The following is an 18,364-nucleotide window of genomic DNA, read 5'->3' as shown; positions in this document are numbered from 1 at the left end:
AGGAGAGGAGAGGAGAGGAGAGGAGAGGAGAGGAGAAAACGAAAGAGAAAAAAAGTGAAAAAGGGAGGGAAGAAAGAGTAAAAAAAAGGAGAAAAAAAGAGGAAAAAAAAGGAGAGGAAAAGTGAACTAAAGGAGAAAAAAGGGAAAAAAAATAAAAAATGGAAAAGGAGTGGTGTCGGCATTTACTTGTAAAACAGTAGAAATCAACACTGTAAACAATAAAGTGCAAGTTTATATGATCAGCTTCCGTACAATCTGTAGTCCTCAGGTTTCCAAACACAGGCTTTTGCTGTTTCTGCCTGGTTGCAAACATTTCAGCAGCCACCTCTGACAAAGCACATCACAGCCGTGTAGGAGCATGGTGAAGACCCACAGGCAGGTGCGCAACGCAGCTGCTCCAGAGGAGATGGAGTGCCTGCATCCCTCTGCTTTGGGTCTCAGCTCTGTGGATATAGCTCTCATTTGCTCTTGAGCTCTCACCAATGCTGTTATGGGGCAGTTAAAAAAAAAAGTGAATATGGTTAAACATGTATTATTAACTTGTTGTTAAGCAATAACAGCTAATGGGAGGACATTTCCTAGCAGTTAATGATTGACCAGAGGAGACGACTGGGGTTCTTAAAACAGTCAGCCATTAAATGTGGAGCAATACGCTTGCTTTTACCCACTGTTGATACTTGCGTTTCCTCCCTCTGATTACAGCTCCAGATTTCTGCACTCCATTAATGTGAATTTCATTTTCTTTACTTAGCTATGTACCTATTCCCAACCCTTAGTAACGGGCACATAAAATCTTTATTGACAATAATCTAAGAGATATCCAATAAATTATGCTTGGATTGCTGATTAAATGAAGATTATTATTAAATATTAAAACAAAGACTTTATCCACATTTTAGCGGTCACAGATGAAAAAACTACAAAGATCAATGTAATCCATTTATTAGTTTATGGTGGAAAAGTCCTATAGGGAGTGTCACAATTCCCTGTGCTGTCCCTGAGTGCATTTTGCATCAGGACCTCTGATTTAGCTGAAAGATGTAAAAAAAAAATCACACACAGCCAGATCCCTCCTGGCTACACATCTGAGAAGGCTCAGGAGCATAAGGTCGACACACAGCAACTCAACACTCACAAAATGAGCCCAGAATCACCTGTTTCAGATGTTAGTATGCAAAAATTTTCTAAGTCTGGAGCTTTCGACCAAATCACACCACTCGGGTGATCTGTTTTCCCTCTCCCTTCCTCCTCCTCCCTCTTCTCCTCCCATTACCTGCCAGGCACACAAAAACTGTGGAAGCTAACGGGCTGCGAACTACTTCATGGAAGCATGCTTTAAATAAAGTAGTTGTTTATCTTATTCAAGGAGTCTGATCATAGATCTGAATTTTTTCCCATTTGGACAAATATTACAGTTACAGAAAAGGAGAAGAAGTGAAGTTATTGAAGTCTCAAAACAAAACTTTTTAATCTCTTCCAGATGGGAGAAATTTGTAGAGCAGTAAGAGCCTAAGACGAGGAAGAAGGACAGGATTGTTTTAGCACATTTTAGAATTCTTGCAAAGTGAGTTGACTCAGATTTTGCCCAAAGCAATATTATGTTATTGGGATACTTATTGACTAAGATCAATTTAAAAGTAGATTTCTCTGATCATATTCACATGAAGGAACTGTTTCAGGTAACTGTACGTGCAATTTGGGCAACCCAGCGGTGCAGCTCTCACTCACGGGGACAGCCAGCACTCTCCTGCTCATGAGCCTTTGCAGTCATTCGTAACTTCACTTTGCCTGCTTTTGTTTCGAGACTGAATATCTCTGTTTCAGTCATGTCTATAAGGCACAGGAAGAGTCAGGCCTTCCTTGTGGTAGGTGCTTTTCAGAGAGATTGCTCCCCGCTGCCTCAGTGAAAAGAGTTTACGTGTGGGATGAGTGGGTCCACCTCCTACTCACGGCCTCTGTCCTTCCGCTGGCCTCCAGCTCTGCTGTTCCTTCTTTCCTATTCTGTTCTCGACCTCTTTTCACAATTGCCCATCTCCCTCTGTGGATGGTCTCTCTGCTGTTCTCTCTTTCACCTAATACAGGTTTTGATATGCCACAGGAAAAAAAAAAAAAAGACCCAAAGAAATAACGTTGGCTTTGAGCTCTACATTCATGCTTCCTGAACAGAAACTCTGCCTGCATGAAAATCAAATAGGGAAGAGAATAAAACATGGTGATTTTGAGACCAGATTTTCCCTGATTCCCAGAGAAGCCCAGAAGTCAGAAAGTCATTGTCAGCTCCCTGTTTCTGTGTTTCAGCCTTATTTTCAGCACAGGTTAGAGCTTTATGCCACCACTCTTGGCTCTTATTCTGTCTTTCCTGGAGTGAGAAGCATGTGGGAATGCATGACAGAGCTTAAGCTCCTGCAATCCTGAGGTGGTGAATACTATTACAAATTAGAGCAGCCCTGAAAGTGCTCCAGCTTCTGCCTAAGGACAGCCCCAAACCTCCTTACAATCTGCACAGGCTGATCTCAGCAAGGTTCTGCAAGACCCCAGGTTTTCTCTCGGGAGGCTCACAGGGTGTTATAAGAGGGCAGAGCTCGGCTCGGTGCGGCTAAGTAGTGTCAAAGTGAGACCATCCGATGATAAACACAACGTGAGCTGAAGTCAGAGGCAGCAGCAGACTCTGCCTCTCAAACGACGACAGTGTTCCTGTTTCGCTACAACTATGCGATCTCATTTACAGAATTGCAAACTAACAATACACTGTGAAAATGCAAAGTGCTGTGCTAACCGGGAGTTTTGCAGTGTCCTCCTTTGGTACATTTGTCTCATAATTAGGGGATAGTTTTTTTGTCCGTGAATAATAAACACTTTGAGCCTGAATTAATTCAAATATTTCTCCCCTATCTCGCTTGGTAAAATAATAGAGATATTCTAGGCTATCTCCTACTGCCCATTAATGTTGTGTATATAAATAAGCCAGGTTATCTTTTCCTTGTGAGAAATGTTTTATCTAGCAGTCTCTTGTCTAGTGGTTCAGTACTCCACCACTCTAAATTAGGATACTTTATCTTAAGGCTTCATAATCTTACGAGACTATAATTGGAAAGTTTATAAAAAAAAATCCTGCTTTGTAAGCTTGGCAGCTGAGATAGAAAGAGGGAATGAGAAGGGCTACAGCAGAATTACACCATCACTGCTAGCCTGACTCCGCTTGACAGAGCCGTTTAATATTTTGACAAGACAAAATATAAAGCAGCATTTTATTCTGTAGAGACTTCACTAGACACAAGCATGGAAGTGCTTGTGATCAATAAAGTTTGCGGTGGAGAGTGATTTATTTACAGCAGGGTATTATGTAGAGAAAGAGCTGTGATATTTCCACAGGCTTTGACGGCATAATGGGCCCCTCTCAATCCTTACATGGAAGGGTTAGATTGTCATGGTTGCTCAGGCAGTATTCAAAACGTTATCTGATCAGCCTTAAAGACTTCAGAACGAGACAGATGATTAGTTACCCTAAACGATCCTCATCATGCAGAAATTGATGATTTAATATAGTCAATGACAGACGATTCCATTTGTACTAGATAAAGTGTCTGCGGTTTGTATCAATCATAATAGAGTTATTATTGAGCATAAAAGAAAAGCATGTTTAATATCATTAATTCCAGATATGTCGCTTTCCACATCTGGCATTCATCCATAGAGCAGAACCACTCCAGGCTATCATTCCTGCCTGTGTGCTGGTGACTCCAGTGTTTTTTGTAATTTCAAAATGTTTTTCAGCACCTCCAGCTAGGTGCAATAACAGTTTACAGATTACCTATGTCATCACATTTTGACAAACTTCTCAATCTGATGTGACCTTCATCTTTAGCCATCTGCTTGCCTTTGTTTCTGCCTTTTTTTTTTTTCCTTGATAAACCTCTGCAGCTTAAAGCTGTAGTGGTTTGTTCCATATTCCTCTAGGTCAACATTTCACCTGTGTAAATCCAGAAACAGACTGAAATGTACAGACAGTAACCTGGGTTCAAGTCTCGAGGTAGCTGATTGTGGTGAAACGTCCTACGTTGTGTGTTGTCATCACTTACAACAAATGATTTTTAATTGTTAAGGGTTATCAAAAATCCTCCTCCCCCCCCAAAAAAAAATAAATCAGTGTTTGGAAAATATCCTTTGCAAAAACAGCCCTTCTGCAGGGTCTGTCTTTTACATTCCTAGAAAATGTAGGACAGAATCTGGATGTTTCCATAACCAAATCATAAATACATTTAAGTGAATGAGAAGAACCCATGCAGCTCAAACCCCTGCATGTGCAATTTGTTAATTTGGCGTGGAGCACAGGCCCTCACCAGAGAATCCAAACACATGCGCTACTGCTCTCTGGTTGATACAGACTGAATTCCTGGAAAAGCACTGCATCTATTTACAGATTTTTTTTTGTCCCTGTTTTCCTGAATCCCAAGTAAAACTTCAAATGAGGATTTTCATATGGGATTTTGTTTCTTTCCTCATTCTGATGCATGATTGTGTGGTTTTAAGAGATAAATGCTCAAAACTAGAAAATAAAAGGATTATGAGCAAGCTTGTTTTTAAACACAGAGCCCAAGATTTCTTGCTATATTGTTCAAATCAGAACACTGGCAAGGCACTCTTTTACATGTAGTCATAAGGGCCTCCTCTCTTTTTTCTTTGCTTACACGAGTGTTTTATACCAGTGGGGAGAGCAGTCCAAATGAGTTGGCTGCCTGCCAGTTCAAACAGCAGGAAGTTTACTGATGCTGGAAGCTTTATTTATTTTGTGTTTTATTTTGGAAGGAGGAGTAAAGAAGGCTAATAACATTTCAGGGGCAGAGAGTGAGTTGTTGTCCTGCACTTCAGGCACTGCTATGAACCAGGCATTGCAACATCTTCTATACTGCAAGTTCAATTTAAAGATCAAATCCGCCATTACCTCCTCCTCTCCTACTGTCACTCCTCCTCCAGTGCAACAGACAAGGAAACTAAATCATCTGAGTAACTACTACTATATAAACATATATTGCAATCAGGGGAGGGAGAGAAGTGGTAACTACTTAAGTCCCCACTTAATTCAGTGCAAAATAATAGGTTCACTGCATAACTTTTTTCCATGTATTACTTGGAAAAAATAAATAAATAGATAAATAGAAATTACACTAGATTTGGAAAGGTCTTTGTCACTTACAGGAAAAATTTATAGTCAATCTTGTAAAATTTTAAAACCAGCTAAACATCAGATGCTTTTGGATGCAGTTTATGCTTTACAGAAGGGGTAACGCAAATCCCACAAAACCTTTCCCTCAGAGCATCCAAGCACTACAAGCTGCCCTGAGGGGCTGAGAATAAGCAGGAACATCCTTTCAAGCTGTTACTGGCAGAAGACATGCTCCACCAGCCTTATCATCAGCAACAGCAAATCTCTGGGACCTCAGGTAAAGACCTCCAGCCACAGCTGAGGTTGCTTGAATGACTACAGCAATTCTGTATGTGAACCACCACTAGCAGCTGATCTTAAGGCGATTCACCCTTTTGGCTCTCATTTCTACTTAAACATGAAATGGTCTCAGTTTTGTCAGCCGCTTAAAAAAAAAGAGAGAGATATCAAGGAACAAACATTACCTTATTTTGGTCACTACTTTTCACATAAAAAAAAACACTTTAATTGCTGATAAAAAGTAAAAATATAAGTATTCAATACAGGAAGCTATAAATATAAAATATTGATGCTGAATATAGCATATGGCTTAAAGCAGTAGTCATCAATCATCACAATAACTCAAGTTCACATGACAGCTGAATCAGTCTGAACAGAGTAACAGGTGCCTGACTCCTTGGTAGCATTAAACCCTTAACACAGTTATTTTGTTCTGTACATATGTAATGAATGTATACTCATATATGCATTTGTGTCTATGCACGTATGTAAGGGTAAATGAGAGGAAGTCCTGCCAGTGAGTTAAAAAATAATGGAAAATATGTTTTCCATTCTTCAGGCTAGTCTTGCCAGAAAATAAGAAACTACTTTCCTCTAATTGTGCTCACTGGAAATTACCACCAAGCCATAGGACACCTACCTTTGATCTTGTATCTCTAGCATGAGACTTGGGAGAAAATATCTGTTTTCACAGGCATCAGATGATATCAATGTGCTTGCATCATACTCTCTATAAGTCATCCCATGGCCAATCTATCTAGCATCTTTTGAAAGAAAGAAAAAAAACCTCCCAAAACCTGAAAGGAAAAGAGTATTCAAATTATTCTTTAGCATGCTAAAACATTTGGTTAAAGTAACTGGCTACTGGTAAGAGAAAAGATAAGCTCTGAAGGAAAATCTAAGAAGAGATGCAAAAATGGGATACATTGGATTATAGCAGTGAATATAAGGGTAGAGAGATTTAAAGAGTGAATTATTGTCTGAATAAGATTTCCAGTCTTGGAAATTAAAAGGTTCAGAGAAAGCTCTTGAAATCAAAAATATGAGAGGGTACTGACAGTACCATATAAAATGCAGAAGGTGAAATTGTCTGTATTGTTAGGAGATAAAAAGATGAGTAATGACTTATTTAAGTGAGGTGTAGATAAGGAGCTATAATACAAACTGAAGAGCTGGCCAAGAAGAGATACAGCCAGTGGTCACTCTGTCCTTTGGTGTATATATCTGGTACCCTTCACCCAAGCTGGACATGTCTTGGCCAAGGGGAGGCAGGTCTTGGTCCCTGGGGAGGGCATAGAGCTCCAGTTTTCTCCACCATCCGTTCCCATTCAGACCATAATAGCAGCAGCACGGACAGTACGTGCAGCTGTTTGCAGTCACAGCCAGTCCCTCAGGACCCCAGTGCTTGGCAGCAACCTTACATTTCCCTGACCTGCAATGAAGATTAGGAGTAATCGGAAGCTTAAAATAAGGGAGAATAATAACAATGAAAATTGTAGTGTAACACTGACAGGGGCTGAGGACAGCATGGGAAGGTGTGAAGAAGGCATGTGACAGCTTTACCCTTGGGTTGGTACCAGCAGAACATCTCCAGCAGGCATGCAGGTGAGCTGCACAGCCCTATGTCATGGTGAAGCTGGATTCCTCAGGCTGTCAGAGCCCAGCCTTGCTGTCTACACAATTTTGCAAAAAAATCTGTTTTCTTGCTAATTTTGGAAGCCAGCCGTGATTTACATCTCCCTGTCCAGCAGCAGGATTTTCTCATGAGAATCAGCCTCTTTTCAAGTTCAGGACTGCCTCTAAAATCTCAAGATGTTTGGTTAAAGTGACATTTCAGCCACTTCCCTTCAGCAAAAGTGACACTGAACACAATAGCAAAAGAACTGAGAGAGGGCCATATGTAGACAGGCAAGAAAATCAGACTCAAGAGCCAGTGTTGTGTGGAACCACTTAAAGTCAAGACATATTATTTTATTATTTCTCGCCTTTCAAGTAAATACGTATCTTTTGTGTCCACCCTTTAGGGTCACATGGAAGAGTGAAACCCTGGAGACCGGAAGGAAAGAGAAAATAGATTATAACAGACCTTTCCATAGTGGCTGCAATCCTGAGCAGATCCTCCTATTTTTTTCCCCAATATTATGAATTAGCTTCTTGTGCAAGAATTCAGCTTTAAAAAAGCATAGTGAATTCCTTTTCTAATTTATCAGAGTCAGCTTTGCTTTGAACTACTGTTAATCACTTACATTTGTATTTTTTACAAAACTGAGACAAACATTTATAAATGTGTTGTGGGGCACACAATTGCATACTTACACATATATGTTTCAATATATATACAGTTACATCCATAGTATATTCATCAATAAGAAACTGCACTGAAGTTCAATTCAATCTTGTGGTCAACACCACCCAGCAAATTTTTATTTATTTTTTTCCAGTACAAGTCATGCATTCAGTCATGCATTCAATTCTATCAAAATGATGCAGTTGATCTGATTGCTAGTAACAAAAGTAATTAACTTCAGTTCAGGTTTGCTATAATTGCACTGCTACTAACTTCACAGACTCCAAAAAAATATAGGAGTATGTTTGAGGGGGGATCACTGCACTGCAGCTCCAGCAAGCACCACCAGCTCATGTCTTTGGGGACTCCCCAGGGCTTTTGTACTGACATATTATCGCCCCTTCATCTTATGAACAGTCTGCATTTGTACCCCTGCAGTTTAACGTTATTTTTCCTCTTCTTACTTTGTTGCTTGACTGCTGCTCCACCTGCAGCATCACACAAGGCCAAGGGCCTCTTTCCCCATCACATGGGTTTGCACAGCTTCCCCAGGCCCTCAGCTTTCCTTCTTCAGACTTCCCTTGAGCATTTCCTTGTCTGCCACCTGTACCTTTTCCATCACTGGATATCCCACTCTGCTCTTCCAATCTGCACATTTCTGATAGCTTTTTTGCTTTTAAGGGCTAAAACCGTAGGTTCCTCCTCCTCTTGTTCTCTCTCACTTGCTGCTCAGTAATGAATAAGTGGGCTCAGAAGGACCATCACAAGGAACAAACCTACCGTGAACAGGGCAGAGATAGAAAGAAATTAAGGTTTAAGAGGACTTGAATGATGATGGTGATAGCACACATTCACTTGGCTGACTCAAGCTTCCAGATACCTTTGGAAGTGTGGATTTGCACTAGAGTGAATCTCAGGCTTTCCTGGTCTGACATTCTCAACCTGTGGAATATCACCTGTACTTGAAAAGTAAAATGAGCAGAGAAATCTGCTCATTTCAAGAAAATGTAAACAAAGTTGATTGATTCAGAGTCTTAATACTCAGGTGGGAAACACTCCTACTGGCAAATTATCTCTCTGAGGATGTAGATATACAGTCCCTGGCTTGTTCCAGTCTGTTGGGTCTCACACACAGGAATTAGTAAAAGTAAATCCTGTTAATAGTGCTCATATGCCTGGCCTGCATAGTCCTGGGTTCCAGCGCACTCCAGTGTTCCAGCAAGCTGCACACTGGCTTGACATCATAGCTTTGATGGGATTTTCACCAGCATGCTGTCCTAAAATCACAACCAAGAACTCAGACCTCATCTCCCTGGATGCTCTTATGCCAGTGTGATATGCATGTATTCTTTTTCAGATGGACCAAAAAGCTCAATTAAAAAGTACAGAAGAGTGCAATTCAGAGTGTTAGCCATCCTTTCCCTTCATATGATAACATCTTTTTCACATAAAAATGCACTACAGTATGTATTAAAGTCAATGTTGTGAAAAATCAAAACACCTTTAATCAAACTTGTTGGAAATTACAGAATATGAATTATAACAACCCATATTATATAAACCCATATTATATAAAGTAAGTACGAATAGATTAACTGGTACCCCACTTTGCAACATGCACATGCACACCTACAGTGCAGTAATATACATTACTGAATAATAAATCACACTTTGATCCAAGTAACCCAAAGCATTTTACAAACACTAATTAAAATGTGAAATTTCTCTCTCAGGTACTTAAATAACAATGTACATAATTTGTAGGTGGAAAAAGCAAGCCGAGGGAAAGGTAAATTGACTGAGGATCAGAGGAGGACTCTGAAAAATCAGTGAGATGATATGACAGTCTGCATCCCATTTTGTGCAAACTAAGGGAATCTGTCCTTGAATCTAAAGAATCTGAATGTTAACATAACTCTGAAAAGATTTTCCAGAAAATTACTTGTCAGAGTTCATTTAATTAATATAAATTCTAAGCATTTGTTTTTAAACTATTACATAGGCTTTATTGTTCCACCATTTCCTGTTATCTCAGGACTCTTGATGGAAAAAGGCTCATAATAGGAACCAGCTCAGCACCACCTCGATATAGCAGCACACGTTCTCCCACAATGACCACTAATTGGTCCTCCATGGCAGGTGCTGCTGCCTGCAGGAATTTGCATTGAATCGCGAAGAAGCACAGAAATGAAAAAATAATTACAGAGCAGCTAAGGAGAGAGAGTGTTGCCACAAGCAAAGTGTGATCCCTCAACAGCCTGGCCTCTCCCCAGGCTCTGCTGTGCATTGCATGGTGGCAGCAGGGACAGCAGAGCGCACTGCCCCAACTCTGGGTGCACAGGCAGCACCCATGGGCTCACCCATTCTCCTCCACCCCATCTGTGGAATTAATGTTTTGCCTGACTGAAACTATACCTGCTCTCGTGAAATGATCCAAACTGCAAAATAACCGAAGTGAAAAAAATGGCCATCCTTATTTTTGAAATTTTTTTCTGCCTACAAGCAGACCTCATTCCTTAGCACCATGTGAGGAGAAGGAACAGGAGGAGGGAGGCAGCTCTATAGGTGTGGAGGAGCAGCCCCTCAGAGAGTTTTCTGCTAGAACTGTTCATAAAACTTGCACAGTGCTGGGGGCAGCTTGATGACATTCCTGGGGTATTTAACATTATTGATCTTTTTTGACAAATGAGTAATGTAACACGCTCATTACCATTAATCATCCTTTTTCTAATTCAGGTAAACAAAGGGTTGTTTGGCTCACGCTCAGCTAATATCTGTTTTTGTAATTATTTTTACGAGGATCCTGTTTGATGAAATTCAGATATGTATTTATTTGTAAAAAAAATATTGACGCCCTTTTCATTTTAGCCAAGTATTCCATAAAGGATCAACTTTCCTAATCGTGCTATTAAAAAACAAAAAACCAAAAATGCTGTTATGCCTTAGAACTACATTTTAATACCAGTTCTGCTGTTTTTGGCTCCACTAACATGGAATTCAACAGCAAGCTTCACAATGAGGCCAGGCAGAGAACAATCACATTCCCATCCTCTTGCTTGCCTCTGGCAGCTGGGTTTTTATTAGACGTGGTTAAAAACCCCATATGTTCCTACCGCCCAGTGCTCATGGGCTGCCCAGTGCTTACTGCTCCCAGAGGAGCCCGCTTTCCTCCCCAAAGTGCTTGCAGTGGTGTGAGACGAGGGGACCCACAGCTGCCAGCTGTGGCAGCAGCTCCTGCCTTGATCCCAGCAGAGAGGAGCATCCCAGTCCCTCACAGCACCCTCCTTGCCAGGTGTGTCAGCTGCCCTGAAGGGGAGAGAGTCACAAAAATATTGCTGTTTTCTCAACATATCCTTCTTAGTGTTTCCAGCCTGGCTCCCCCAGGAGCACTGTGCCCTGCTGCCAAAGCCGTGGTGTCACAGAACCAGCAACACTTGCCATGTCCCCACCTTTCTGCTCTTTGCAACTACATCTTCTAAGAAAGAACAAAGGTGATATTTTCCCCTTTACTACATTACTACTATACGTACTTCACTATACGTACTACTAATGCTGTTCTGTGTGTACTGTTCTGACAAACTCATCAAAGAACAATTTAAATAGAGATGTAAAAGCACATTTATCTATCCTAATATACATACCAGTAACACTTCTGCTGCGATGCCTGTTTCCTGAAAACCAACACACCCTGAAATAATATTGAAAGAACCAATTGCTTGAAAGTTTGTAGAAAATAATGTGTATTGAAGATTCAAAAAGTCACACTAGTAGGAATCCTCTACAGCAAATGACTCCACAGAGGATAAAAGTATGGAAAATGCTCACTTTTGTTTCAAAAATATGGTATGAAGTATTTAGCATGTCATCTAAAGAACGGAGCAGAGATAAAGATGAGATTTTTAAGCAATAAAAGTGAACTATTAGTAATGTGCACCATTAGACAACTCAGAACAGTTATTTCAATTTTCCAATAGAGCCTTAGTTCCCAATAGTCATAATAGGCAGTTCTAAGAAGGCTTTTTGTTAAATGGTTCAACAAAACACTCTTACGCCTTTGAATGCAAAAAAAAAAAAAAGAAACTGGTGACAGTGGTATACTTTGACTTTCTGAGAATGCATGAAGAGAAAAAGAGTGGTTGGCAAAAAGCAAATTTTAAAATTAATGTACTCATAACTGACATAAAATCTGTTCAGTTACTTATCACTAATAGAAAATTCTGATCATGATGGAACCACTATAAAAAAATCCACAGTAAACATAAACTGAGTTAGGTAAGATGTATAGTAATAAATACATGCCTGACATCATTTTCTAGTAAAAGGATTTTTAGGAAGCATGAAGAAGGTCTCCTCACTGCCTGACTCCTCTCTGCTTTCCTGTTTTTACACCCCACAGACAGTGATATCAGAACGAGAAAAGGCGGCTTCCTGCTACTTCTTGGTCCCTTGCATGTCTGATGGCTGGTCCAGAGAGAAAGTTTAGAAGTGAATCACCTCACAGGAAAAAAACCTAACAGATGATAGCTCTGAAATGGATCAGCTAGTCAAGAGGGAGGATTGGGGTTTCACCATGCTTCAGATGCTTCCTCCGAGATCACATCAGGGGGGTTTCGGAGACGCTGAATTGAACATTAAGCTACAAAGAGAATGATTAAGTATAAATCATTAAAAAAGGGAAACTGAGGTATAGAAGAGCTTGACATGGCAAATAGTCAACGGGCTGACAGGGAGAGGTGCAGACACTGTCCCTGATACCTGAGCGGATGCATGCTGGAAGACTGGAAGAGATGGAGGCCATCCAGCTCCCTTTACATGCAATTACATCAGGACAAACATGTTTCATTAAGGGAAACACTGGAAAAAAAAAAAAAACAACACTTTACATTGTGAAACTACCTTTAGAGAATGCTGCCAGAATGTGTGAGCAAATAGGGTCACTTTGGTCACTGGGTGCCGATGTGTGGTTTTCAAGCACAGTGCTCTGGCCATAGTTTCACTTTTCACTGTCCTACTTTTCAGGCACAGAACAACAAGGAAGAAAAAAGTTTTCTTCTTCCATCTGTGTTATGGCCCTCTGCTAATTAACAAACCACAGAATCACTCCAATCATTCTTTTAATAACACCTAGTATTACCATCATGTACTTTTTCCATTATTAATAATATCTGCCTATGACTATACAGCTATACAGGTAAATAATTGCTACCCATCATAATCACTTCCTTGGATGATCACTCTCTACAGACCTTAATTCTATTTGTAACATCTTCCTGTCTTTCCATGAACGAAAGGAATTTATAAACAGCATGAAGCGATAGGTGAAATTCAGATATATGGCACCTCTGTTAAAATATTCCCTGATTGTCTTAGGTTACCTGCTGCCTCTATTACTACCTTTCAAAAATCAGAAATCAAAGACCAGGGAAACATTCTCAGCTTTGTAGTGTTTGTAGTGGGCTTCTTTCCAGCTTCAGAGAAGCTGCAACATTTTAGCAGTTCCTATCACTGACCTTACCTGAATTTTTGCAGTTTCAGCTTGAAGTTTTCTTGCTTTGATATAAATCATTGCAACGCTGCATCACCATGGAGCAAAATCACACAACACTCTGTAACAGAGGAAGCTGATAACCTGGGCTATGACTGATTATTATTCTTTGCCTTGGTAGAGGAAGGTACCTTGAAACTCAGAACTCCTCAGAACCGGATCCTCAGGCTCTGAATAGCTTATCAAGTTATTGTTTTTAAAGTAGCATGATGACAGGAAAACCTACAGCAGGCTAAAATCCCTGTTGTGCATACCTCTTGCATGACTTGATACTGGATGTAATCATGAAAGGGATAATTTGTTCTTTATACACGTTTTGGTTCTGATGCCATAGATAAGGTTGATGTGAACCCCACCTAACTCAGCATGCCCAGCTTAAAGGAGCTGATGCCAAGCTATTTAATGGAGTACAAAACCATAGTGCAGATAGTTTTGTCCTAATTGGACCATTTAGATGGCTTGCAGATATTGTTGGTCTTAAGAATGGGCTCAGATTTGCACTGATAAATGCAGTGTGGAGAAAGGTCAGTGCCAGATTTACATATCAGCATACAGAAAGCAAAGACTTGCTCCTGGAAAAGTGACTTGGGAGGGAGAGGGTGAGAACAGGCTTGAATCAGTTGGAACTGGTTGGAACTGGGTTGAGGTATTCTCCTGTTCTTATTCTTTCTGTGTTTAATGTATCTGAGCCAACGGTTTCAGAGTTGTTTAGAAAGCAACTTACAGAGATTTCCATGGTCATGTCTATGTTCTTTAGTGCTTGTTTTCCTTATAGCGTGCTGCTCAGCAGTGTGTGGTGAATTCAACAGTTTACAGGCTATTTATTTAATATTCCTGGAGAAGGAACTTCAAAAGAAAAGCAGGACTATGTGCCTGATATGTTTCCTGCGCAGAGTACAACTCACATTGGTATTACTGTAGTTACAGCAGCCAGACTTTCCAACACAAGTCTTGCTTATATTAATTTGCAGTAATGATTTGCAGCTCTTTTTCAGATTTGCTTTTCCAAGCAGACCTTTTGAAACTAACACTGCAACCCAAATGCATTTCTGGAAGGAAATTTAAACAAGAAAAAAAAAAAGAATAAAGGAGGATTTCTTATGCCTAATTGTTTCTACCCCTTAAACTTACGACATTGATTGCTGACTGCTGACAAAGTGGAGAAACTACCTGTGCCTCAAGTTGATACAAGAGGCCAGGTTTTGTCTACTGTGACTCAGTGCTCAAACAGCAGATTTTTTTCCCCCCCACATTATAATTCTCAGATGTGTACTCAGTGTAGAGGGAAAATTGGATGCACTGCTGTCAACAGTTTACGGGCGTTTGGCCCGGTTCCGTGACAAAGGGGACGGGGGATCCACAGGCCCACGCCCCGGGAAAAGGGAAAAGGGGAAAAGGGTAGGGAGATGGCCCTGAGAGCAAAGAACAGCGGCAACAATCTGAGGAGAAACAAACTAATTTACTAAATAAAATATCGGAATGCAAAACAACACACTATAATACAATATAATTACAATTTAAGCTGATAAATCCAATACAGAGAGAGAGAATGTCCCAAAATCAAGGTAGGCCTTACTCTACTACTGACGATAAGACGGCTGGAGAGCGAGGTGCTGCCAAGACGAGAGACGGCGGAAAAAGGGACGAGTTTTTATACTGCGAGCTTTTATCTTTTCCCTCCGGCTGGAAATGGTAACAGAGGAGAAAAGTACTGTGGGGACTGTAGTAGTCCTTCTCTTCTGAGAACCAGGTATATCCACTACATGATGTTATGATGTGGAATACCAATAACCGAAAATCACAAAACCATGACAACTGTGTCTCATGGAAAAAAAAAAAAAAAACAACACAAAACCTGGTTTTAAGCAAAGATGGGGGATAAAGGCTCAAGGTAGTAAATAAATGCTTAACCATTCACATGATTTCTTCTTTATTAGTGTGTATTTGCACCCATGAAGATAAACATTGCACTAGTTGCTGGGATGAAAGTCCAATGTGAATAATAATCACCAATGACTGTAGCAGTTTTCACTCTTAAGAGCAATTTCAGCTTGTGATCAGCAGGCAGAACAAGAGTTAGCATCACAAGAAACATCTTCATTACTTTAATTTTTAGCCAGGATCTCTACCTGGTTACCCACAAATACACCGGGGCATGTAGATGGGTGCCACTGGACAGAGCTACTGTAGCTTGAGCATAAGATCACTACTGACCTTAAAATCCTAAGAAGTGGGCCCCATTCTTGTAACCAATCAAGCTTTTACTATCTTCAGTCTATTGACAAATGATATATGGTTGTGTGGGACATAATAATAGGATTTTAAAGTATTTCCTAAACTAATCTCTTCCAGATCAAATGCACCTGATTACAACTCTGCTGAATACACAATTATCAGTATTCATATTCCTGTCTCACCTGTGTGTCCAAGTCATAGATTGGTGAGCCACCAGGCCTGGCATCGTGTGAGTCAGGGAATAAGGAGACAGATCATCTCATGCAAAAGAGCGAGTGCAATGGTCCCCATTAGCATTTTCAGCAGAAAAGCTGCAGTGCTTCAGGTACCCCAATGACAAAACAAGTAACGTCAGTTTTTGAGTCAAATTCCAAATCCTACCCTTGTGAATGCTCTTCACTCTACACCAAAAAAACAAAACAAAACAATAACAACAACAACAAAAAAAAACAAAACAAAAAAACCCCAACACCTTAAGATATGTGAAAGGAGAATCATTAGAAATATTGGTATAAGAAAATGGTTCCAGCAATTGCCTGAGATTCATGGGAGTACAAAAGTGAAATGAGAAGTGGGAGACTTAGTTTAGAAGAGCGCAGATTCCCATATGAATGTCACTGCCTAGGTAGGTGAAAATCCTAGGTCTCCAAGCAGATACAGCAAGCATCAAAAGCCCAAGCTGTATTGGCTCCTGGGGCTGAGCTGCGGGGAACACCTACACATTACAAAACTGTTTTGATTTCCTCTTTCCCTTTTCCCACTCCTCTCTATAAGGGTACTTTGCCCATTCAGGCCAGCTCTGATCCTTTTTTTCTCTTATTCTTCATCCTTTTTTGGCTTCTGGGCATCTTTAATATGCACAACAAAGTGTCAGTTTCATTACCAGCAATCTGTATTCAAGGATATCAAATTTGTGTAAATTCCACAGCATTGCACGGTGTTTCCATTTAACCTGAATGAAATTCAAGTGCAAATGAGGTGTTAGTAATTCATGAATAGAACCCTTAATGTGTAGACATGTTTTTTTAAGGTGAATTTAGTACTAGGCAAAAGGTGCCAAATTGACAACACTGAAGACTGAAGCCCTCTACAAATTCTTGTAAAAGCTATGATGGGGGAAGGCAAACCACACTGCTGCATATAAGTCTGGTGATAACTAGGAGTGTCTAGCACTAGAGATAGAAAGAAAACTCAAATATTGTGTCCCTTTAAGGCTGGCTTCACGCTCTGTAAAGGGAGTACTAGCCCCTACACAAATCTACTGTTTTGTGACACAACATTTCAGGATATGGAAAACTGAGAAATGCACAGTTTTGAACCATTTTCACTCTAGGCACTCTGTAATGAGATCTAATCAATGCTGAACACCTAGGGGTGAAATTCTCCCTTTTTTCTGCAGACAGACTTTTGTTATACTCCCAAGATAATCTCTAATTTGTTATTGTTAAATGAGTGTTGCCATCCTAAACTAATCAAAATGATTGCAAGTGCTAGAAATAAGTATTACAGAGAAGGCTGAAACAGTACTTTCATAATGCAAATACTGCAAACTGTTCTATAAATAATTCTGAATACGTAAATGACAGGTGATACCTAGCCAGTAGGGTGGACCCTGACTGGCTGTGGAAAGAAAGGCCTTTCACTCACTTATGGAGGGAGTGTGGCCAAATCATCCTCCAGTTTCTCACCTGTAAAGCATAGGGTGTAACTAGCCCTGGCTTAAAGTGGTTTGACATATTTGAAGAAAAAGATATACACAAGAACAACATACATAGTATTTTCTTGAAATACCTTTTATATTACCTATGCTTGGGCAAGAACAATTCTGCATTTACAAAATACAGGGTGGATAGGAAAAAGACCATGGCGAAGACTTGCGGGAGGACCTTATGAAGCTGTGTAGCTGATCAACATAAAGAAAGATGAAATTCAGTATGAATAAACAAAGACTGGTGCACACAGGAAAAACTCCTAACTTCAAATATGAGTTAATATTTTCTGAATTGATAATTGTGATTCAGCAATAAGAATACATGCTAGATCCAAGGAAGAATTAGGTCAGTGCTCATTATCAGTCAAAGCAGCAAATAAAGTTATATGAATTTTTAGGAAGGAATAGTGACAAAACAGAAACCAGCAGTATGCCTTTGAATAAATCTGTGATTCATCCACATTCTGAATACCTCTGCAGATCTGGTCTTGTTTCAAAAAGGTTATAGTCAAAATAGAAAAGGCCAAGTAGGCTAATGCACATCTGTACGTGGAACAACTGAGTATTCCAGGACACCTCAGCGTGGAAAAAGACAACTAAGAGACAATGGAAAAGCCTAATCATGGGCAGCTGGAAGAGAGTGAAAGGGCATTGATTCCCAGGGCATCAGTTATTCACTGCCTCTCCCAGTACAGAACTGTAGGAGACAACAAACATAGCATGTAGCTATAACTTTCTGATAGCTGAGAGCGGATAACATAAAGCTATAAACTAGGTAGTTTTGCTAGGACTGACTGCAATATCTGTCCATTCAACCCTCTGGTGCTTCTTACATGTATCTTGACACTTATCCTCACAGTGTCACAGAGAAATACAAGCACATTTGTGCACGTGTGCCTGTGTGTGTGTTTTAATACAATGCTACTGCTTTGAATTAATTCTTAAATTAGTTCCCCCCCCACTTCCTCGTCAAATTTTAGATGAGGAAGGAGAGGAGATTTCAGCTAGCACTCATGGCAAGGAAAAAACTTTGTGTGACCACTTGGAACTCTCACCTGATTATCATAGACATACTTCCTCATTTTTTTAATAAAACTAAAAATCCATATCTAAACAAAAGCTTTATTCCTCTATCAGAAATGA

The 18,364-nt window shown here is 40.1% G+C and overlaps 1 long non-coding RNA gene across 1 annotated transcript in view; it reads right to left on the bottom strand.

Moving 5' to 3' along the window:
- LOC110400196 overlaps positions 1-6,374 on the bottom strand; it is a 9,367-nt gene extending 2,993 nt beyond the window's left edge. The window contains exons 1-3 of the long non-coding RNA XR_002439694.1: positions 6,084-6,374; positions 1,951-2,072; positions 253-485 (exon numbers count right to left, since the gene is read on the bottom strand). This is a non-coding gene — a long non-coding RNA (uncharacterized LOC110400196). The remainder of the gene's footprint in view (positions 1-252; positions 486-1,950; positions 2,073-6,083) is intronic.

The sequence above is a fragment of the Numida meleagris genome, chromosome 5, assembly GCF_002078875.1.
Source record: "Numida meleagris isolate 19003 breed g44 Domestic line chromosome 5, NumMel1.0, whole genome shotgun sequence".
NCBI lineage: Eukaryota > Metazoa > Chordata > Aves > Galliformes > Numididae > Numida > Numida meleagris.
This window is presented reverse-complemented; position numbering and strand designations above follow the sequence as displayed.